The sequence below is a fragment of the Schistocerca serialis genome, chromosome 2 (assembly GCF_023864345.2).
Source record: "Schistocerca serialis cubense isolate TAMUIC-IGC-003099 chromosome 2, iqSchSeri2.2, whole genome shotgun sequence".
Lineage (NCBI taxonomy): Eukaryota > Metazoa > Arthropoda > Insecta > Orthoptera > Acrididae > Schistocerca > Schistocerca serialis.
In genome coordinates, this window is record NC_064639.1 from 592263439 (window position 1) to 592288026 (window position 24588).

General features: G+C 41.8%; 1 non-coding gene across 1 annotated transcript; it reads left to right on the plus strand.

The window, feature by feature from the left end:
- Nucleotides 1-24111: 24111 nt before the first annotated feature.
- Nucleotides 24112-24186, plus strand: Trnal-cag (transfer RNA leucine (anticodon CAG)). Its single transcript has one exon. It is a non-coding gene; the product is annotated as a tRNA-Leu (tRNA).
- Nucleotides 24187-24588: the final 402 nt, after the last annotated feature.

Sequence of the window (24588 nt, forward strand, 5' to 3'; positions counted from 1 at the left end):
GACGAATTATTGATTTCACAGACTTAGATTAATTGCTCCTCCGTATGCACAAAAGATAAGCTGCAAATATTTTAAAGTTGACCTGTGTCTTTCAAGCAGAAAAATATAGGGCGTTGCTGATAGATATGTCGCTTAGAGTTTCAGAATTTAGCCGGCTAGAATGCTACCGCTTTCATTCTAAAATCCGATCGGCAACCTTGCCTTTGCGAAGCGTTAGTCTCGTTTTCACTGTGACTGTTTGGCGCAGCCGACTCACGTGAGTGCGTAGTTGTGTGTACACTAAAATCGTACTTGTGTGGTTGATGATGGCGAAACAAAGGCAGGACGGTGCAACAGGAGCCAGCAAGTAACCTACTCCTCTTGAATCGCAGCAACGGGTCTTCCGAGTTGAACATCTCCAGCCTACTACGGTCGGGTCACAGTCATCGTTGCCACCCCCTTTTTTCCGAAAGGCACTATTCAGATGGCACTGGCACAAAGTGGACAGAAATATACACCGAATTCTCTTCTACAGTGTGTAGTGTCAGGCAAAAAAGCGAGTATAGTGGGAGGAAGTCAGTTTTTTCATTAAGAAAAGTCTGTGGAGACATATAATCTCTACTGTACAATTTTTACTGCACTCAGAAATATATTGCACTCAGAAACCACATTCAGGAAATATTAGTTTCCTCGAACATGAGGGATGACCGATGAAGACGTACATTCTCGAGCTACGTCATCGTTGCACGCATGGCTAAACCTGAAGAGAGGGGTTATGTGATTAAAAAAGTGGGTGATGGCAATTTGACTAATTTGTGACTTCCTTAAGTATTGACGTTGGATGGAATTCTTCTGTTTTTAGTGACGTTGTGTTACTTCAGGTTAGACAAAATGGCGGAAACTTCACCCATCCCTCGTTTCCTTGTTGGATTCAAGCCTCATCCCGTTTATTGAACCTACCAAGATTTCTGAGAATGCATATTTGCAGCACAGCGTTATGTGGTAGTGAAACATGGACTCTGGGGAATCCAGAAAAGAAGAGACTTGAAGCATTTGAGATGTGGTGCTACAGAAGAATGTTGAAAATTAGGTGGACTGATAAGGTAAGGAATGAGGAGGTTCTTCGCAAAATCGATGAGGATAGGAATTTACGGAAAACACTGACAAGAAGAAGGGACAGTATAGTAGAAGGTCCGTTAAGACATCAGGGAATAAGTTCCATGTTACTAGAGGGAGGTGTAGAAGGTAAAACAGTAGAGGAAGGCAGAGATTGGAATACATCCAGCACGCAGTTGAGCACGTAGGTTGCAAGTGCTACCCTGGGATGAAGAGGTTGGCACAGTGGCGGGCAGCAGCAAATCATTCAGAAGACAAGAGTGCGCACTAACACTAACTATCGACATGGATCCAGTGACGTCTTTCCGACTTGTGTAATCGCATTCCGTAAACGGATGTCCTTCAGTTCGGCGCTATGTTGACTAACAGATTTCTTTTCAGTGTCTACGCGCTCAGTAAAGTACTTAACAGGAATTAAATGCCTCTTTGTTTGTCGTGCTAGACAGAATTCGAGAGTAACGGTAACATTTCATTAATCGCAGAAACGGCAGGCCGTTTATCCAGAAGGATGACTGCCCCCGTTACCAAGAGGTAACATCTCTTAGCGAGGCAACTTGTCGTCTTGTCCACTGACTGCCCCTGCTCCTAACTCATGTGATCGTTCTCCCTCTCAGCTCATACGCCTCTTACTTGCATCTATGCAGAAGCTCCTGTTTTTTAATATACACTTTACTGTCGTCACTCTGGGAATTAATGACGTGATGGGTTTCTCTCAAATATTGGTTTTTGATTATTTTTTAACACACTACGATTTCCCTAACCCCAATGAGCCGCCATTTCGAGGCAGTTTACTCTTCATGTACGTGGCGTACTTTTTCTGTACTGATAGCTCTATACTAGCTCAGAAACGGAGCGAGTGTGAGTAATTTTGAGGGTTGCTTACATTAGAAACCAAGCCACCGCTTTTCAGTTCTATACTGGCTGTCTTCTTTCCTTTACAGTTCCGCGAGTGTTACGAGTCTGATTACGGTGGTGCTACGGTTTCTTCCGACTTGACCACTCGTTCCCTATGGGACCTAAAATGGAGTTATTTGTGTATCCTTTGGGAAATAGAAACTTACTTATATGGGCTACTAGCGAATTGTGTAGCTTATTATTTGTTTCTGTAACTTTTCTTTGATGGCATGGTTCACTTGTACCCAACAAGAGGCTCGCGTTTTTAGTTAAATGTGCAGCGAAAGAGATGAGCAAGTCCAGTGTCCTAGCTCATGGAGACAGTGATTTCGGACAAGATCCCAAACGACCCGCTGGTGAGCCTGATGCGGGTATGCAGAGCTCATTTCCGATCTCTAGTGTGTACAGTGTTATTCATACGCTAGTAATTGACTTTGATCTACTTGTTTTTCGTGTTCCTCATCCCACCCTGTTTATCTGAAACACAGGCATACATTTGAATATTTACTTCAACACATCTCCTACACTTATTCTTGTAGTACTGTCAAATCCGACGCACTCCGTACTTAATTTTCATACAGCTTCATGAGTCAGGCATGTACACTGCTGAACATTAAAACTGCAACACCAGGAAAGATATTAAATAATAAATATTTTATGTGAAAACTTTTAAAGCTCTTTAAATAACAAAAACTATATTAACATTCTACGTCTTTATTCCTCATGTCTACATCTTTATTTGTCAATAAAGTCACAGTGGTAATGCAGATATTTCTTCTAACTAGAGAATAGTTTGTTGATTCTTTCACTGTAGAATCTTTGACTTTGTTGAAGGAGCCACAGTCTCACCTCTGCCTGAACCGCTTCATCACTACGAAAATGAAGCCTTCGTATGGTGCCAAGTCAAAACTCTAAGGAAGATGATCAATAAAAGTACACTCAAGGCGTCGAATTGTTGCAGATGTCGCAGCGCTCGTCTGTAATCTTGCATTCCCACGCCGATATGTGGACGAACTCGTAGAGTTCGAAACTCGATTAAACGACACTGTTTCTCACGCACAGACATAGTTACGGTAGGGGTGTGCGTAGTTAATATCCAGAGCTACCACCTTAGGCAGAAACAATGCCTCTAACCCGCCTGGGCTTCGAGTAGAATTATTCTTGGATGACAGATAAGGGTATGTCATTCAATATTGCTTTATCAGTGTGTCAGACTTCATTGATCGTAGTGGCTGGGATTGGTGTCCTTTATTCTCGGAAATCCATGACGAAATCATTTCAGTGGGTGAGACATCTGGGGATCGTGTTGGCCAGTGTAACAGTCTGATACACTCCGTATCGAACTAGATCAGGACAGCATGGCCAACGTGTGTTGGTGCGTTATCGTGTTAACAGATAACATCACGGATACCGCGAAATTAGAGCATAGCGACTGGCGTTACCATTTTATAAATTTAACGATTGCTGTCCAAATTACCGGCTATGCGAACCGGGGGTGGCCCTGTTATACACCCAATGATGCCTCATAATATCACGCCAGGTGCTGGGCGAGTGAAATGACGACGAATGTAGTCTCGCAACGTTCGATTTCATCGAAGCCACCTCCCATGAAATGGTCTATTATGACGCTGTGCGAAGAACTGGGACTAGTCTGAAAGGAGACGAGATGGCACTCCTGTGTCCACCGCTATCAACACGCCTATATCCGCTGCCCCAACAATAGAAGCCGCAGTACTGGGCGCAGACTTGACACTCTGTAGTGTTCTAGACGTTCGTACAGATACTTGTCTCGGTGTGAAATATCATATTACCTCATTCATGGTCGTGACTTAGATGTACGATTACTCATGGATCAACGAAACGAACTGTACGTCTGTTCTCTCGGGCAGGGGCATTAATCTCATGGGGCCATTGAGATACTGCACACCGTTGAATACGCTCTTCGCCTGCCCCCCCCCCTCCCCCTTCCAACCCACCTGTTGGATGTTCACACGACAAACGACAATCGCTGGATCCTGACCAACACGAGCAGCAATATCGCAGAACGGTAGACTGCAGCCGCAGTAGGCCATGAGCTCGTCACTGTTGAGTTCTAATACCATACGACGGATAACACAATCGTCTCACAAACAAACAATATTCAAAGGCGATATCTGAATGAGAAATCTGTTGTTTGATCTTGCCTTTTACACAGAATGTAGATGGCTTCAATCTTATCTACTTTTTGCCGCTGCATTCAAATATTAATCATCTGCATATTCAAGATTTTAGAAAGTTCACGCTTTTTCATGACTTTTATTCCACACCCTCTTGGTGATGTTGATAATCCCTAGCAACATATCTTTAACCAGGTCCTCATAACACGAGGGGTGTCCAGAAAGTAAGATTCGATCGGTCGTGAAATGGCAACCACAGTGACAATCCGCTGAATCCTTACACATATGTGTTGGGCAGTGTCCCAAGTGTGCCCGTCGATTTCGTCACGTTGCTCTTTGCACTTCTGAGCCCAAGGTAAACAAGTAAAAATGCCCACAATGTTGTGTTTCACGCCAGATATATGTGCCTACAGAGAGATCTCGCATGATTTCATGCAACCCCACAAAACGTAGCTGTCGTGCATTTGCTTCTTCGTGACAATTCTCGGCCGCACACAGCAGGGGCAATGAAGACGCTCCAGCGGCATTTTCGATGAGGAGTGTTCGATCACCCACCATACAGCTTGGATATGGATCCCTCTAATATTCATATCTGCTCACATGAAGACAATATTTTAGCACAGACAGCGAACTAAATACCAGCTTAGAGAAGTGGCGGAAAGCACAGGCGGCTGATTTCTGTGACAAGCGTAATAGAAAGTTGGCCAATGGCCTTGTCGCAGTGCGAACTCCAGCTCCCGTCAGGTTACCGAAATTAGCCGCTGTGGGACTTGTCTAGCTCTTGGATGGATAACCGTCTGCGTCTTGGATGGATAACCGTCTGAATATTCGGAGTGCAGTTGGCAAGCGGGATGCACTCAGCCCTTGTGAGGCCAACTCAGGAGATACTTGATTGAGAAGTAGCGGCTCTGGTCTCGAGAACAGGCAGTGTCAGGGAGAGCGGTGAGCTAACTACGTGACCCCCCCCCCCTCCCCATATCTGTATACAGTGACACCAGTCAGATGAGGATGACAGGGTGGGCGATGGGCACCATTGGACTTTCCGGCGCCTGTCCGGATGTACTTAGCTAGTTAGTTACTGGAAAGTTGTAGACGTCTAATTCACTGTGAAGAAGTACAGAAGTAGCTGGAAGGTTTACCTAAGTGCTGCAAATAAAACATTTCTGATTTTCACTGTGGTTTCTGTTTCGCAACTGATCGGAACTTGCTTTCTAGACAATCCTCGTATTTGGTACAAAGAAGAAAGATAGTACGAATTTGACACTAAGGACAGTTTCAACCCAAATACCAATAATAGTAATATCCTCCATCACCTAGCTTCGAGCTTGGTACTCCAGACTGGAGTCGCACTACAGTACCTTTCGTTGGTGTCCTCGGCGACGGAGGCGAGTGCATACGAAATGTAAAAACGCCAGAGCGTCGTAGCGCCTGCATACATACTAGGCGGCTTCCCGCGCGACATTTCTGCCCGAGACGCTGTATAACAAGCCATTTTCACAGGTACGGAAACTGAAACTTATCGCTACGAGAAAAATGCTGCACGTTGTAACCAATCCCAATACTTAACGCTCTTATAAATTCCATTAAATGTAGGTACTTGAGTCGACAATTAGTCGGCTAGCGAAATGCGCTTTAATGCAGTCTGTAACTTGACCGGAACTGGGCTTCAGACAAATAGTAGAAGATTTAGCTTACTTGTTAGTGTTCATGTTGTCTAGAAGAAAACAAAAGTCTGTACACACGTACTGTCGGCAAGCAATTTCTTTCGAAGCAATAACCATTCGATCAGATTTCACGTTACATTCATAAGAATGGAAAAAATATTATATAGATGCGCGAGTACATATTTAGCGCCAAAAGTGAACTTTTTCCGGAAAAAGGAGATCATTGTGAGTATTTGCTAGTTACGTTTATTTTTCAGCAATTTCAACCTTACACGGTGGTCATCATCTTCAGTCCATACCTGATAAATAAAAATCTATAATGATTACTTTCCATTTGCAAAAGCGATAAATTCATTGTTCAAGGAAGGGCACGACGTCCCACACATGACTCCAGAAGACACATTTACAAGTAAAAGGATACAAAGTAGGAAAGTCCAGGCCTTAATCTCGAAGTATGCGAAGTAATTGGCTTCATAAGGCCTCCTCACTGTTTTGTTTAGTGGATGACCAGTGTGTTACCACCGTAAGGTTACAGATTGTGGCGCCTGTGTAAAGCATTTCTTTCCTGTGGGGCTACTGTAGAAGTCGCTGGTTCCTCTACTGTAGGATGACAATCTTCTATAAGGCCATGTATCTCAGCTAGTATTGGCACTCTCAAACGCTGTAAGTACTTTTTGATTAACCCGAAGATTCCCTAAAACTGTTGTAAGTAAAGGTTGATCTTTAGTCGTGATCAGAATATTACTGAGTACTTGTGATCAAATTGGGACTTCATACACCTTATAAAAACCGATATGATAACAGCAAAACAAATAAATCTAATCTAATAAACCAGGGCAAAATTAGTTTGCGTTTGGAGCAGAGTGCAAACCGATCAGCTTTCTACAAGGTGTCAGTTTCTTTATCCGTCACACCACTGTTGCTCATAACAAGACCCACAAAGCTATGAGAGATTGAAAGGATACAGTACCGTCCGACATTGAAAATAGGTACAACATTCTTCGTTATTCTTGTCAGTACAACATATTTTTTCTAATAATAACTCAATTTCAATTAATACAGCGAAGCCGGATACCAGTGTGGGGAAGAATGACTATTTATTTAATTGATCACATGTGCGCTCCCACAAAATGAATCCCTACATCCAGTTTACAGAAGAATGCTGAAGATTAGGTGGGTAGATCACATAACTAATGAGGAGGTATTGAATAGAATTGGGGAGAAGAGGAGCTTGTGGCACAACTTAACTAGAAGAAGGGATCGGTTGGTAGGGCATATTCTGAGACATCGAGGGATCACCAATTTAGTATTGGAGGGCAGCGTGGAGGGTAAAAATCGTAGAGGGAGACCAAAAGATGAATACACTAAACAGATTCAGAAGGATGTAGGCTGCAGTAGGTACTGGGAGATGAAGAAGCTTGCCCAGGATAGAGTAGCATGGAGAGCTGCATCAAACCAGTCTCAGGACTGAAGACCACAACAACAACAACAACAACAACAACAACATCCAGTTTGGTGAGATCTGTGAAATGAATGAAGGATAGGCAGGAGATGCAGAAAGGAAAGATCCGTAAGATCGAATTGGCAGTAGGAGACAAGGTTCCAATTAAAACTCATCGATTATCAAAGAAGCACAGATTCCTAATTAGCAAATTCTTTACGGTGTATAGTGGACCATTCAGAGTGAGGCGGATTGCCCATGAAAATGCTGTACTGATTGAGACAATCAATGGAAAACAATCTCGTGGGCTTCATCACATTTCTAACATCAAATTATGGAAAAGTTAAAGATAGATCGAAAGTAGGCAATTTATGGTAGATAGTCAGTGTATTTATTTGTGGTGTGTTACGTTGTGCAGGGTCAAATCGAACATAAGAATTTTCAGGCGGGATGTCAGGAAGTATGACGGAATAGACTGGTCGAATGACTCATGAACAGGAGTCGACAGAGTGGTGTATGTACGAATTTTTTGTCATATGAATAAGGATCAAGCAGAAACGACGTGATGATTAATGAGTGGATAAAGATGGTAGATAGAGAGAGAAGCGACGTGATAAATAGTAGTGGATAAAGGTGATATTTAAGGAGAGAAGCGACGTGAAGCAGTGTGATTAATAAAGAGAGATTCGACGTTATGAAACAGTGGTAAATGAAGGTGAGTAGAATTAATAATGTGGAGATGTCTTAGATGAATGTGACAGAGAGGCCTGTGTATGCTGCAATCGTGATTGATGCGAATGGCGAAGGAAGACCAGGGAATGATGGAGTAATGGACGGACAGAGAGCCGAAATAGGAATGAAGAGATGAGGACAACTGCACAACGTGAAAGGACATAAAGGGAGTATGAGATCCAGATGGTGAACGTTGTGGAATACTGACGTGAGATGTAATATAAGTGTAAATCTAATTCTTACCATAACATTTACAATATGAAAAAAATAATTTTTGTTGTTGTTGTTGAACCCTGGTACCAGTATAACTAATCAAAACGGTACCAATAATGTGTACAGTTATTTTGTAGGATGAATAATTTGTGTATTTTTTGTTCTTAGATGAAATGTCGCAATTCTAAAGTGATATTTAGCAGGATGAATAACCGGCAAAGTGACTGCAGAGGTAAGCCAATGGAGAGAGGTGCCAGAGTGAAAGGACGCAATCGGAGACTGGAATGCTATCTCTGAAACAACTCCAAGTGTTATGTGGTTGAGTATAAGGGAGCAAAGGTATAGTATGTTGACGTGAGTGTGGTGGTGTTAAGGTTAGCTGACTTCTAGACCTATTCTGTTGGTGTATTAATGGATTGAATGAGAAGGAAAATGTGGTGTCAGTTGAGTGAGAGTCGTAGAGTAGTGTGATCAATGCGCACACTCCTGTAAAGGGGATGCTACCGGTCCATAACTAAAACATTATTGTGCTTTATTGTTTGATTTGGATGAACCTCGATGACAGGTCAGGATCTGACATCATGTGGATGGTACATACATGTCCTAGAAATGTTGTTATATATAATAAAAGGTAAAATATATAAAGAGATACCAATTTCAGTCTGTCACAAGCACAAAGGTGCATTGTATGTTGTAGATTTAGAGTCATCAGTTTCTAAAACGTTTATTGTGTTAGGATGTTAAGGTAGTTTACTATTTAACATCATGTGGTAGGTAATTGTGATCTGTGTAGATTATTTCTTTTTTTTGTTGTTGTAACACTTTCAAGGGGTATTAATTTTGGTCTGTCACAAGCACAAAGGTTCACTGTATATTGTAGTTTTAGAATCAACAGTTTCTAATATTTTCACTGTGATAGGATGTTAAAGTAGTCTACTATTCGATATTGTAATTATGAGCTGTATAGATTGTTTCTTTTTTTTTTTTTTGACACTTTCATGTTTTGTATGAGGGACGAAAGGTACAATCAATAGCAGAAGTGTGGGCTGTATATAGAAAAGGGATAAATGTTGATGTATGTGTAGAAAACTAGGGTGTATGATTTTATGTTTTTTAGAACAAAGATTCTTTTATTACCAATGTATCTAATAGATCATACATGTAATCAATGAGTATTTAAATACTATAAGAATACCCTTTTGTCTGTAATGTTGCGAGATGCACGGAAGGGTCTGACTGATTGGGTGTCGTAGCGCTGAGGTGCTACGCAGAACGCGCCCATACCGCTAGCGGGAGGCCAAGCTGACGTCGCCATGGGTGAGGTGACAAGGCCGCTGCGCTCCCCACTACACTGTAGGTCAGGGTACACTCCACGCACCCGCTACAACAGGTCAACGGCCTGGGGCGACATGCACCTACCACTGGCTGCCATTTATAAGTTGCACCACACTTACGACTGGAGACAGTATCCCGCGGAGGTAACAGCGGGTGGTTTCTTCTGCTCAACGGCTCGCGCGGCGGCAGTGCGACGACAGAATGAACGACGTGCGGCAGAGTCCGGCGGGCATTTTTTAACAGCAACTATTAACTAGTACTGGACTGTGGAGCCGTGAAACATGATGACTGCTCGTATGTCTCCATAAGATGGAAAGTGAAGGACTGGTGTTTCCATGTTGTGAGTGGTGGAAAAGATTTTGCCTTTAGCAGACAGGACGATTGTTTTGTTTTGTCTTGACCACTGAACGGTTGGATCCATAAACTTTTGGCAGTGACTTGTTAAGTGTGCTTTGTAAATTGCATGTGGGACGCTTGTTATACTTAAAGAGGACAGTGGTCGTATGGTGACTAATTATTGTCTGAACGCAAGAAACTAAAGTGGGACATTGACATTTGCATTTGTAGTAGGAGACATTTCTTTAATTGGTGCGGGAATAAGTGCTGTTTGTTGGAACTTACGATTTTTAATTACACCATGAACTGAAAGGACAGAACCGCGGGTAATAGTAGTTGTAGGGCCATTTCTGGATGACGAGATTCGTGTGGATGGTACTCTGAGAGTGACTATGACATTTGTGTTTAATGTGTTCAAAATGCCGATTTGTGTGACTTAAAGACTTTTGTCCGGGTAACCATGGGAGAGCTTTGACACCGAGACAGTGTTTCTAGGAAAACTATCAGCAACTTTTTAACCCCAAGAAAATCACAGAATGAAATGATTCCGTGTGACTCGCAAGATAGGGAATAATGTATTTGTACTTGTAATTGTGTAAATTTTTTTATATGTTTCATTCCAGAAGGGAGAGCAAGTGTAATTGTATTTCATTAACATTTGTGTTTAGAATAGTTAGTGTTTTTTTTTGTTTGTTCTGGGTTACCAAGTTCACATAGCATGTTTACTAGAGTATTTGGTACAATGATGCTTTAATTATTAGCCTGTGGCGTAATACTAACGTAGCGGCTTTTGTTGCATTGATCAGTAAGGTTGACACAGGGGACAAGAGTTTGCATTGCACAACAAATATCGGAATTAACTGATGCATTCTGATGTCGCAGATAGTAATGATCTTGTTGGTGTGTTGACTGAAGCCACTTATTTGCATTATCACAGTGGTGATATTTCACATTATAGTGTAACGAAGGCTAGTCGAAATGCAAGTTCTTGCCGTCTAAATGTCTAACACCAGAGAAATGAGCAGTAGATTAGGATACGAGAGCTACTGGTGGATTCAAGCACTTATTGCTAACTATTTACTGCGTGTATTGATCAAAGTTGATGGACTGACTAGCTCAGCAACAGGTATTTGTACTGGTGGACAAGGATAAGGTTAAACTCACAGTCCAGTAGTGGTGGCAATTGCTTAAGTGATGATAGTTAATGAGGTATGACATGATGTCTAAGATGAACTATATTACGTAACCAGTATGTAACTTGTGGTATATTTCACTGTTTTTCTTCTCAGTTTTATTTCTCTGTAGGTTTGATGTATATTTTAGAGTAATGGTATGGAGCCTGACATTCTACATGTAACTAGTGTACGCAATGTTTTTCTTTCGTTGATTTTGTTTTGTATTTAGACTTTGCTGTGTAAAGGTTTTTACCCCGCAATTTATGAATGTCAGATTACTTGCTCTGTGTTTGGACGGTGAGCTATTTAAAATTTCATGAGTACAATTAGTATTTTTTTATTTGTTATAGAATTAGTGAAGTTTGGATTACTCATAAATATACTGAAGATCCCTGTAACTAAGCAAATTTTTAACTCAACATTATTTTTTTTTTTGATGTAATGTTTTATTTTTAACGTGGATTGTTGTAAATTTGTACGTGTACGTTACTCCGGATTGTGGAGAGCACAATAATGCGATAACTGGGTCAATAATTTGGTAAAGTAACAGCATTTGGTCGTCTATTTGAGGTCACCAGGGGCTAAGGTCTCCTCCTGGTTATTATGATGACTTGCTACGTTTGTTCGAATATAGTTTTCTTAAAAAAATGTTCGGAACTACCCTCGCATTGCAAGGATAGTACCGTGCCATTTTTTTCTGCATGGGTAGCCGGTGGTGAAATGGTACAGTACCGCCCAACATTGAAAATAGGTACAACATTCTTTGTTATTCTTGTCAGTATAACATATTTTTTCTAATAATAACTCAATTTCAATTAATACAGCGAAACCGGATACCAGTGTGGGAAAGAATGACAATTTATTTATTTAACTGATCACATGTGCACTCCCACAAAATAAATCCCTACATCCAGTTTGGTGAGATCTGTGAAATGAATGAATGTATGGTCGTCTGCTAACCGCAGATAGTGAATGTGAATATATGATCATCTTTGAGACGATCTTTTGGTCACCTTTGGTGGACCCAAAGAGATGAAATTTACCAGAGCTTTGAGCACCTGAAATGTGGCTGACCAATGGGTAGCAGTGTCTTCCCCCACCTCGACAGAGGTGCGAGATGACCTGAAGAATGGCCATGTTTCAGCACTCTGCCGCTGGATCTAGTGTTGGTAAGACCTGTCTTAGGTGTGCTCCGTAAAGACAAAAGAGTGGAGACATAGTATGCATGTAAAATACTTAAGAGCAGTTTGGAATAATAATTTCTCTATTTCAGGAACTTTTGTGGGGAGAATTAAATGTCAGGCAGGTAATATTAAGGGGATTGAAGTAATCTTCGGAAGTTACCAACAGTCACGATGAAACCAAGTCTAGCAATAAGTTGAAATACTTCCGAGTGCTTAAGTTAAGCTGAATTACTAGCGTGTGTACTATAAGTTGGAAATATTTGAGAAATGGCGTGTGCAGGACTTGAAATTAGAGACGAGTACTTCCACGTGGTGAGTACTGTGAGAGTCTCAATGTGTGTATGAGACAAAGGATAAAGAGAAGCACTCGTCCACGGTATCAGTTGAGGACTCGCGTGTTTGATGAATATGTTCTTAATATTACCTTGCGTGTTATGTTTCCGTGTGACGCTTGATTCAAACTATAATACTCTGAGAGAGAAGCAAGGTGAGTCAGCCGTCTATCCAGCAACGCCACCTGGCTTGCATTGCACAGGAAGACGTGCATATATCCTCCAGAGTCCATAGTAGGAAAGAAAAATTACGAAGTGGGGCAGTGTCGTGTGAAACTGGGATAAATACTAATTGAAGTGGGAAAGCTGAAAGTGATGTGATTATAACGTTGTGACTATTCTTTGTATTGCATGTTGCCAGTGTGATGTATTTCATGAAATTTAAGTATGTGTGGTTGGCATGGGAGAGTAACAAGATATTTTCAGAGGCAGTGGGTTATGCATGTTCCTTTTTGTACCTCTCGGTCTGGAGGAAAGTTTCGTGATGATGGTTATGAGAGTCGAAGTGTGAGATATAGCAAAAGATCCACCATCCTATCCAGAAAGTGCACTGTAGCGTTAAAGAATTACGAGACCATAAGATAGAGAATCACCAATGTAAAGCCATGCCCACTGGGCGGGATTTCTAATGTGTTATTGTTGTAGGTTATGGAATTTGTGTGTTTAGGTTATAGAATTTATCGGAATAAATAAGATAGTGAAATGATAAAGATTGGTGGCCTTTTCCTTCGAATTGTATGTTGTCATCATATCCAGAATTAATAATGTGTGCGCCATTCATATTCAGTGCGATGGCCACGTGTTGATCAAAGCCGTTAAATAAGAAAGAAAATGTGGTATTGCCAGTGCGTAGTGAACAGTCAGACTTGTGTAAATTACTAATAGTCTGAAGTGCGTTTCCGTTGCGTAATATTCAAACAGGAGAATAACTTGTAACTTAATTGTGAGTACTAGAGTTCATGTTACTCGATAAATGAGAATGAGTCCACTCGCTTGGCAGACCACTCATCTTGCAGGCCTGACTGCTTGATGCCACAGTATGAGCAAGGCATGTGGGTGCCTCTCAAGATATGAATGCTGCCAACAGAACGCATGAACAGCTTTGTTTCAAATATTGTCATCTTTGAGAAAACATTATCATAGCGGCAACCACACAGTTACAGGTAGTAGCCTATACCCAACTACGCTGCACGGGATGTATGAATAGAAGTGATAAGGCTGACTGTTTCCCATGGTTTCGCGATAGTGTTCATATATCATAAAGCAAAATGGATAACTGGCCTATGATGACATGTTAACGTAGCTCAGAAACTGACGTAGACTTCGTACTCCTCATGTTATGTTTGGCAAAGTACTTCAGTTTGTAACCCGATAAATGCATTGGACCGGAACTTCGATTGTTTGCCTCTGGCTAACTGGTGGCTGTATTTATTCGAACATGTAGACGTCATTTTCTCTAACCAGAACAAGAAATGTAAGGCGCGTAAACGCATATCCGAAAATGAACTAATTCCAATTTATTGTTGAAAGAACACAGTACTATAGGCCAGGCAAGAAAAACCACCCTTTATCCACTTTTCATGGTAAACAAACCCTGTGCCTCGAATCCCTTTATCAGTAAAATGGATTATTATTCCTTCTACCACGAGCTCAGTCTACAGTACTTTGGAAGTGTTCCTCTCTAAACAGACTTTTGTTGGAAATAACATATCTTCTTTGTTCGCGATAATAACTCATGGTTGAGGCATTTCCGTATATATACTGATGAGGCGAAACATTGTCACCATCTGCTTAATAGCAAGCTATTCCACTTTTGCAATTCAAAATGTCCGCGATTTTGCGTGACACAGATTCGACTAGTCCTTAGAAGGTTTCCGGGAGTACTTGGCATCAGAATCTACGAGAATCTACGCATACATCTGGTATTACACGACACACATAACGTGTAGTAATCAGGTGTAGCTGCGATTTCAGCATACGGTTTAGCCACTGGTAAGAAACAGGAACCGATCCATTCTGCCATGGATCCGCGCATGCCTAGTAGAAGAGCGCTTGTGCGCATGTGCAGAAGGTAGCATTTCGAGCGGGCTTTCTGCTTTTTACTGTTTTCACCTTTTGTCGGAAGACGTCAAATACTTCAGCTCTTGAGGATTCTTTTGGCTGTTCCGGGATATTTTCTACACATTTTTCACTGTATGGCTGGCTCTGAGCACTATGGGACTTAACATCTATGGTCATCAGTCCCCTAGAACTTAGAACTACTTAAACCTAACTAACCTAAGGACAGCACACAACACCCAGCCATCACGAGGCAGAGAAAATCCCTGACCCCGCCGGGAATCGAACCCGGGAACCCGGGCGTGGGAAGCGAGAACGCTACCGCACGACCACGAGATGCGGGCTTCACTGTATAATATTTACATTCAAAAGGCTGAAAATTATCTTTTTTTGTACTGGGGTTCAGAAAAGCTGTTCATCTGAAGATATCTTCTTATTGTACAAACTGAATAAAACAAAGAACGTATAAGCATGCTTATTGTGGCATACTGGATGGAAAGGTGTCTATGTGATCCTCTGGATACGCTGTGTCATGGTCATCAGACCACTATAGCACGATCCCAACCATGCGACCCTGGTGTGTTTTGGTGTGATGAATACGGCGTCCGAAAGAACGGACACCATGCATTCATATAACTGATTCGCCTCGATGGACAATGAATACGCCACCTTCAATGTGGACGCGCAATAACGTTCGATATCTTGTGCGACTCTCAAAATAGCGAGCATTGAAGACGTGACCGGCGATTGCGGATAAGTAGCGCCAGGTTGGAGTGTGGATCGCCCGAAGGGCGAGTCGTGACAGTCCGCGTAACTGCGCCCGGGTGGCGCAGTGGTTAACACAACTTCCTAGTAGGCAGGAGTTCCCAGGTTCATACACGTTTCCATTCCCTTTTTCACTTGTCGATGCTGATTCCTTATAAACTCCCAATGCAGCTAACATCAATTCTTCGTTCCCTTTCCTTTCTCCCCCTTCCACCTTTAGTTTACACAACGCAGTTCAACACCTCTTCGGGTTCTACTGCATTCACTGTCCTATCGCTTTCCATAGATTCTCTCGACAACAATACACTGACAGCCGACAAGCTTTGCTTGCTCCAAGACATCGTGTCCTAACACTCTGTCCTTTGTCAAAGTCGTCTGCGTCAGTGTATATCCCCGTTTTAGGGCCATATTGTCACTAAGACGATCCCCATTCATTTCTGATTGACCTGCACACCTCCCTTACAACGCCACGTGCCCGCAACGCCACCGGGCAGGATTCAAAGCGCGGTGGACAGTGGTCATTATCTTTCGGCACAGTGTACATTAACCGCTTTTTTCTCTGTGTGTTGATGTGATGAATATGGTGTCAATGTTTGTTCGGTTATTCTTGAGAATCTTACTTAGTTCCATGTCTGAGAGAACAGACCTTTTTCATGATCCACAGTTCAGTAACTTGATTTATTCACTGACTGTAAATTCTTTTGACATCAGCTATATTAGGTACAGACGTACAGCCTATTAGTCCATATGAATTTTTGTGCCCAACTGATACTCGAATCCGAATTTCCCAATTGTCACGAACAGTGGTCTTAACCACTTCGGCTATCTGCGTACGCTCCCAGGATCGACAGAAACCTCCATATTGCACGTTTTCTGCATCTTTATGGCACAGTCCACAATTTTCATCACCTAATACTCGCTAACATCATTAATTAGTTTCCTGCTCCCCAGAGAATGAGACTACTGCTGTTACTGTCGTATGCGCGACTACGCTTGTCGGAAACAAGAGACCTTGTTGACGATCCACAACTGTACATAATGTTTCAAAACCTCTCGCAGTAAGAGGGGAATGCGGGATCTAGTCCCTGTGCGGCACAAATCTTCATATGGCACTAATAGGCAGTGCATCTATATCTCATACAGATGATATCAAAATAATTCGCCGTCACGCAATAATCTTGGAAAGCAGTTGCAGTTCTCCGCTATGATTCTGATTCGGAGAAGAAATCGAATGACGTTCCGTGTTCAGTATGCTGGATGTGCTATCCACCACAGCCTTGTCGGAGAGTCTCTGCTGAGTTCAGAATGAACAAAGAGAAACTGTTTTCGGACTAGGGCTTCCAATCAGCCTGGCTTGTCTGGAGCCTTGGTTCAAGTTTGCATTGGCAGAAAGACTAATGTTGCCACTAGCAGTTAATTGAAGTACCAAGAATAAAAATTTCAATCTGCATCGAACTGTGCCCTATTTCCAAAACTTCCTGGAATAATACAGTTTCCGCCGTCAGTGCTCTTCTTAGGTACTACCTGCCAAAGAGAAAGTTCCAGGTTTGATTCTCGATCTGGCAGTAGGTTTCACAATAGCACACACTCCGCTTTAAATTCCATTGTTCGCATTCTGCTAACAACCCGTAGGCTGTATGTAAGCCATTTCTCTGGGATATCTTTATCTGTGGGAGTGTTATGATAGTAATGTGTGCAGAAGAGCTTCTTGAAATTTGGGAAGCAGAGGAAGGTACTGGCACTTTCACGCTGTGGGGGCGGGTTGTGAGTCGGACCTGGATAGCAAACACCTTGAGAACAACAGCACTGAATTAATTCATCAACTGAACTGTGCTGATCTGAGTAGATCTTTAGTTACCACACCCAGCTAGCACAAGTACCGCTTTCACAGGCCATGCGCACTGTGTCTGGTTCACTTCTGTTTGTAGTACACCTGCTCAGTGGGTCCTGGTGCTGAGCTGCGTGACGAAACCACAAGATCTCACTTCGTTATAGACAACAGTACAGAAGAATCAGTCTCTTCCCACAGGCGATATCATTCAAAAAGGTCAACAATTCAATTAAGCCGCGCGGGGTATCGGCGCGGTCTCAGGGAGCCTTACACGGTTCGAGCAGTTCCCCCGTCGAGTCCTCCTCCGGGCGTGGGTATGTGTGTTGTCCACAGCATATGTTAGTCTAAGTTAGATTACGTAGTGTGTAGGCGTTGGGACCGATGACCTAAGTCGTTTGGTTCCATAAGACCTTACCACAAATTTCAATTTCAATTAAACTGAAAGCTCGTCCGTTTTCCTGGAAATCCGCTATGAGCAAGTTAGCCAGCACTTCCAAACTTGTAGCTGCGTGGAAATGGAAGTGGCCATCATCACTCTAGTAAGTCTTCCTGCGAATCGGAAACCTACTTGTCAAACTCCCGGGCTTCACAATCTTTCGCAAGTCACCTGGCGCAAACTAAATAGACTCAGGTGTGGAGCGGTAGGAACAGCTTCAACTCTATACGAAGAGGGATGGCGAGACTCTCAAAGTCGTGACTGAAGCGAGGTGGCAGTGACGGTGCCACATTTCTTACAGGATTGCAAATTGTGTGCTTCCGTCGGAACCCTGGAAGAATACGTAAGATAGTTCTAAAGCAGCTGTCTGTCTGGAAAACCAGGACTTAATATTTGATTTTTACTTTTAGTTTATTTAACTGATTATTTATAATTACTTTGTATATAATTGCTGATGCACCCTGCAACGTTTCCACGCTTAAGGGGCATACGAACTGCAGATTCTCTAACCATTATAAGCAAACCAATTGCGACTTTACCTCTGGTTCATACTCCTTGAGTGATTGACCTAAGCATGGCTCTGATAAACAAGAATAGCTCGTTAATGTCGAAGGATGGAGCTGCATACGCATGCTCTCACGTCCAGCAGTTAACTGGCTGCAAATAATAACATGTAACTGTGATCCTGGAGTAAAATAGTCTATGCGTTGGATATAATTGCGAGTTAATGAAATAGACAGAAATATCAAATAAAACATATATTAATAATTAATAAAGGGATTCTATTCTAACATCTGTAACTGATGTAGGCAATACCCAAGAATTCTGATGACAAATGTTTATTCATGACAATCTATATCCACGTAAATGGAAACTGGTCCTACAGTAACACGGACGAAGTTATCCTTTGCAGTAAAGTTACGTTGAGAGCTTTACGACGATAGTAGAAGGATATCCAAGCTACATAGTCAACCAACACCAGCGAAAACTAAGTTCATTTCGTGATCACAATACAAAAAAAATTCACCAACACAAAATAGTTCAGAGTTCAACATGGCGATTTACAAATCAATACATGTGAAATAACGAGCACGAACTCATCATACTCGATGTGTTCTCAGTTCCGAGATGCAAACAGGAAAGTCGAAAGTTCTGCTCTGGAGCATATTCAGACCTCAAAATAGTTAAAGTTCCATCGAAAGTTAAAGTATTTTAGCGTTCTTTCACCACAGAATTTATTATTCACATGACTGACTAACACACGTTACCACAGGCTGGTCTGCCTTCTTCAAGAATTCGCCTTAAAGTGTCCACCTTCGTCGAGACAAAACGTAAAAGTGTCCCAATCGTTCCCTTGAGCGCACCACTCGAAAAGTGTTTGTCTCCATTTGACTATATTGTTCGTATGTTCTACGCTTCATCATTTTCTGCACTAGACTAAAGTATAACAACATCATTTACATGATGAAATGGTTCAAATGTATCCAAGTACTATGGGACTCAATATCTGAGGTGACCAGTCTCCTAGAACTTAGAACTACTTAAACCTAACTAACCTAAGTACATCACACACATCCATGCCCGAGGCAGGATTCGAACCTGCGACCGTAGTAGCGGCGCGGTTCGGGACTGAAGCGCCTAGAACCGCTTGGCCACAGCGGCCGGCCATGAAGAAATGTCTTAAACATCCGGCACAATAGGTCCACTGAGAATAAATATAAATAACTAGCTTAGTACCTGCTGCTCCTATTGCAAGTACTGTACGGCCCACACAGATTTTCTCTTTTGTTTTTCTTGAATCGAATTTTTATGTTGTTCACAAATTACAACACCTTCTAAACTTTTGGCCCTAATTAAGCCACAGAAGCATGGTTTCTCCCGAATAGCCGGCCGGATGGGCCGCGTGGTTCTAGGCGCTACAGTCTTGAACCGCGCGACCGCTACGGTCGCAGGTTCGAATCCTGCCTCGGGCATGGATGTGTGTGATGTCCTTAGGTTAGTTAAGTTTAAGTAGTTCTAAGTTCTAGGAGACTGATCACCTCAGAAGTTAAGTCCCATAGTACTCAGAGCCATTTGAACCATTTTTCTCCCGAATATACTTCTGACTAAAAAGTGATTGTGCTCTCTGGAGCCCAAGGTTTTTGTTGATCATGCCTTTTGCGCTCTTGCGGTGATGTGTCCATAGAAACTTTCATCCCCTAACACATATCTTCATATCCAAATGAGAAGTGAAACACTAGTGTTCACAGATTCAATTTTAAATCTTTATTATATAGTGAAATAATTCCTTAAAAATTTTCATTCCATATTTCACTGCCTTAGTTTTCAAATCTCCAAAAATGCTGAAGGTAGTGACATGTTTTCGAAAGACTTTTATTCCATATTTCACCCGATTAGCAGTAGAATAGCGAACAATGCTGCCTTGAACGATGACTACAGTTCAAGATCAACACTCTCTCCATATTTCAAGTTTCTGTCTTTAGTGGCTTGGGCTGAGAGAAGACAAGTTATTGAATCAGTCTGATCATATATCACCCCCTTAGACGTTTCATTTCCAAAAACAGTGACAGACGTATTTTTTTTCATTTCTAACCTAGAAGCGAAATATCAATTGTCATAGGTATATCTTTAAAAATGCTTTCTAAATGAAAATATTTTCATGAAACATTTCACCCCTCAGGGGCTGAATTACCGCAAGCAGTGGAAAGCGTTTTTTTTAATTTCAAACAGAGAAAGCTTCAAAATTGCATGCATAATAACGTATTTCTATAAAAACTTTAATCCCCTATTTCACTCTCTTAGTGGTTGAATTACCAAAAACACTGAAAAAGGTTTTTTTTTTTTTTTTTTTTTGTAACTGACAAGCCAAATGCCAATTTTCATAGATGTAGCTTTAAAAGTACTTTGATAATTTCTTAATGATGGTTTATTTTTTAAAAAAACATTTTCGCCCACTATTTCACGCCAATAGCGATTAAATTTCCAAAAATACTGGAATACGTATGTTTTGTTTCTGGCGAGGAAACCAAATACCAATATTCTTAGATCTAGCTTCAAAATTGATTGAAGAGCTACATATTTTCAAAAAAACTCATCTTGTATTTAACCGCCTTGTCGGTGAAATTTCGAAAAGTACCTTCTTAATCGACGTCTACAGTATGAGATCAACACCTTCTCCAAATTTCAAGTTTCTATCCATAGTGGTTTGAGCTGGGCGATGATGAGCCAGTCAAGACCCTCCCCTTCATATGAATATGGACAATATAGCCGAGATACTGAGTCGCAGAGAGGGGCAACAAAAGGACTGTCAGTCTTTTTACTGGGTCTGTCTGTAACTCAGTATCTCCGCTACATGGTGAGTAGCGACTACCCTTTTCATATTGTTGTTACATTCCATCCTTGATTTTCCATAGTAAAATGTAGATAATACGTAAATAAGCTAGTATTCTTGTGCAAGTACACTCACATTAAATAACAACAGATTTTCGTTAAACATTGTTTAAGCAAATATTTATGACTGCTTGATAGAAACGTCTATTGGCACTCTTTTCACTAGTGGTGCCAGCTGACAAATGGTATGACCATTTTTAAATTACGTTGGATTTCCCTATCGACTGTAATCATATTTAAATTAAGTTATTGGCATAAATGATAACCTATTCCTTAAATTATTATGCAAGTATGACAAGATACGAGGTATTCATGCTGCATTCATTTGTTGTGTTACTGTGGAGGATACGATATTCTGACAAACATTTTCATAATAAAAAAGATATATAAGATGTAATAAGTCAATAAATAAAATAGACAAAAGTAGATAGCTTTCAGGGATGATAGCTATAGCGTACTGCTATCATCTGAGATATTGTTTGTTTAAATGTCATGAAGCGTTCAAACGTTATTCATTCCAGGGTTCATTGTGAAAATATTTAGCCACTGTGAAATATAAACCTGTAGTTTCTAAAGATATTGAAAATATTGTTACGTCATTGTCTGCAATTCATTTCCTTGAGGTCGCCGATGTATATGGATTTGCTTTGTTATTTGACTGTGATCAATTAGAGATTTCCTAAAAGCTTTAAAAAGCCATATTTCAGACTGCCTTCAACTCCGTCATTCTGGTGAATCTTCTGTACGCCAGGTAAGGACCATATGCTCTAGAGTTCATCCATTTCCGGCTAAGCTGCTGGCTGCATGTTTACCCTGGGGCGGGCCATACCAGTCGCCTTGGCTGAGTCTGTCACCCTGTGCTCTGGCCCTGGGCCCAATAACATTCAGCCGCACAACTTCGTCTTGTGAATGTCTCTGCAGGATAATATGACAGCGATTGAAAGGATGATTTACAAATTTTAGTGGCTGCATGATCTTTGTTCTGTGCGCCAAGGAAGAGAATTATTTGAGACCACGTAAATATTTTGTACAATAGTGACTGTTTTGCTGCAGCACTGCTGGGAGAAGGAGGAAATGGAATCCTGTGCCACTCAGCTGCTTATAATTAATACGAAATGGCTATTAACGATTATATTCAACAGAAACTCTTCATGGAACCACCCTTATATTCTACACAATACTTCCGTTTATCCACAGAGGACCTGAAAGAATATGCTGAAAAGAGGATTGGGAGTCTATCCTCCAGTAGCTGACCAACTACTGGTGATGAAGCAGTGCACCGCATCTAGCATGCGTTAACGATCTCACTTCAGCAGATGGTTTAATTTTTCGCAGACAAATGCTAAGAACTGTAATAACTACCACTGCTCATTACCCGATTCGAGAAAATCCGTTAGGTACATAATATTCTGAGACTATTTTATGAAAATGAAATGACAAAGCACGTGTATCAGACAGCACCAACTACATCATAGAATTTACAATTCAAGGCAGAATAATGGTGTTCAGTGATCATTCTAGCAACACTACTTTTGCTGACAAATTTTTGTGACTGGCGCTTCAACCTAATTTAGGATTCGGACAGGCTTCCGTCATTCCTCCGTCACCGTAACTCATTGATGTAGGTTACAACTAATACTTATTTATATTTATTTTTGGAATATTTGGATAACGGAATCTCCTAGAGTTCCTCGCCGGCTTGCGCGTTGAAACCCATTTGCCACGATTAGCAACGGAACTTGCTGAGATGCCGAAGAACATTCTTCCTCGTTTCCCTTGCACAATGATCAAGCGAGGTGGCGCAGTCGTTAGCACACTGGACTCGTATTCGGGAGGACGGCGGTTCAAACCCGCGTCCGACCATCTTGATTAATGTTTCCTGTGATTTCCCTAAACCCCTTGAGTTAAATGCCAGAATGGTTCCTGTGAAAGCGCACGGCCGATTTCCTTCCCCAATCCGATGGGACCAATGATGTGCAATCAACCAACCTACGATTTTTTGTGTGTGCCAAGAATTGAGGAAAGGGTCGTTAAGGTTTACGACATTGGGAATCCTCACAAAAGGAAGTGGGCTCGCAACAGGTGAGTTCAGAGAGGCTGCCCAGCCTAGGTACGACAGCCCGGCTGGCAGCCGGGCGGCCATGCCACAGCACAGTGCTAACTGTGACGTCACTTCGACCTCTGGATTTCCCAGAAGCTGCGGACTGTTGTGAATGGGTAAACTGTGTCAGACGCGTAAAACCAGCCACTGATAGCACGAGGAAGAATGTACGACAAAGAAAACTCATACGCTGTATATGATATTGAAGAGAGAGTCATGTCATTATCAGGTTCTAGAAGAGGAGATTAATTTGATACCAGAAACAAACCAGTGCGAGTCTTAGACAAAGTTACAGACAGTGGAGCACGGTGATTACATAAAACCTGTAAAATTACCAAACACCTGAATGGTTTTTATTTATGTTTTTTTTTTCTTATTTATTTATTGGCTTTCGGAAAGTGCCATTCAGCCATACAAACACAGGAAATGTTTCCAGAATGAAATTTTCACTCTATAGCGGAGTGTGCGCTGATATGAAACTTCCTGGCAGATTAAAACTGTATGCCGGACCGAGACTCCAACTCGGGACCTTGCCTTTCGTGGGCAAGTGCTCTACCAACTGAGCTATCCAAGCACACCTCACGCCCCGTCCTCACAGCTTTAATTCCGCCAGTACCTCGTCTCTTACCTTCCAAACTTTACAGAAGCCCTCCTGCGAACCATGCAGAACAAGCACTCCTGGAAGAAAGGATATTGTGGAGATATGGATTAGCAACAGCCTGGGGGATGTTTCTAGAATGAAATTTTGCACTCTACAGCGGAGTGTGCGCTGATATGAAACTTCCTGCCAGATTAAAACTGTGTTCCGGACCGAGACTCGAACTCGGACCTTTGCTTTTTGCGGACTAGTGCTCTACCTTTCTTCCAGGAGTGCTAGTCCTGCAGGGTTCGCAGGGAGAGCTTCTGTGAAGTTTGGAAGGTAGGAGACGTGGTACTTGCGGAATTACAGCTGCGAGGACGGGGCGTGAGTCGTGCTTGGATAGCTCAGTTGGTAGAGCACTTGCCCGCAGAAGGCAAAGGTCCCGAGTTCGAGTCTCGGTCCGGGACACAGTTTTAATCTGCCAGGAAGTTTCACAGGAAATGTTATTTTACGAAAGATTTTGACAACTCATGATGACAGTATTTTAAGTCGTACCCAGGTACGATGCGAAATCAGATCAACAAAGGATTTCTTCTACATGAAACAAGTTTTACAGTCAGACTACACTAAAACGAGTAAAAAGTCGAAAATGAAACACAGGATACACAACATCAATATACTAGCCGTTGGTACACATTTGTGATATTCCCAATTCAGTCACCATGACTGACCATGTATCTAAATTATTAATAAAATGTCTTTGTATGTTCTGTGAGATGTGCTTCAAAAGCTGCGGATAAAGAACTGAATATTTGTCCAAGTCGACAAATACCATATTTAGTGGCTGAACGTTCCATATTCTGCAGATAA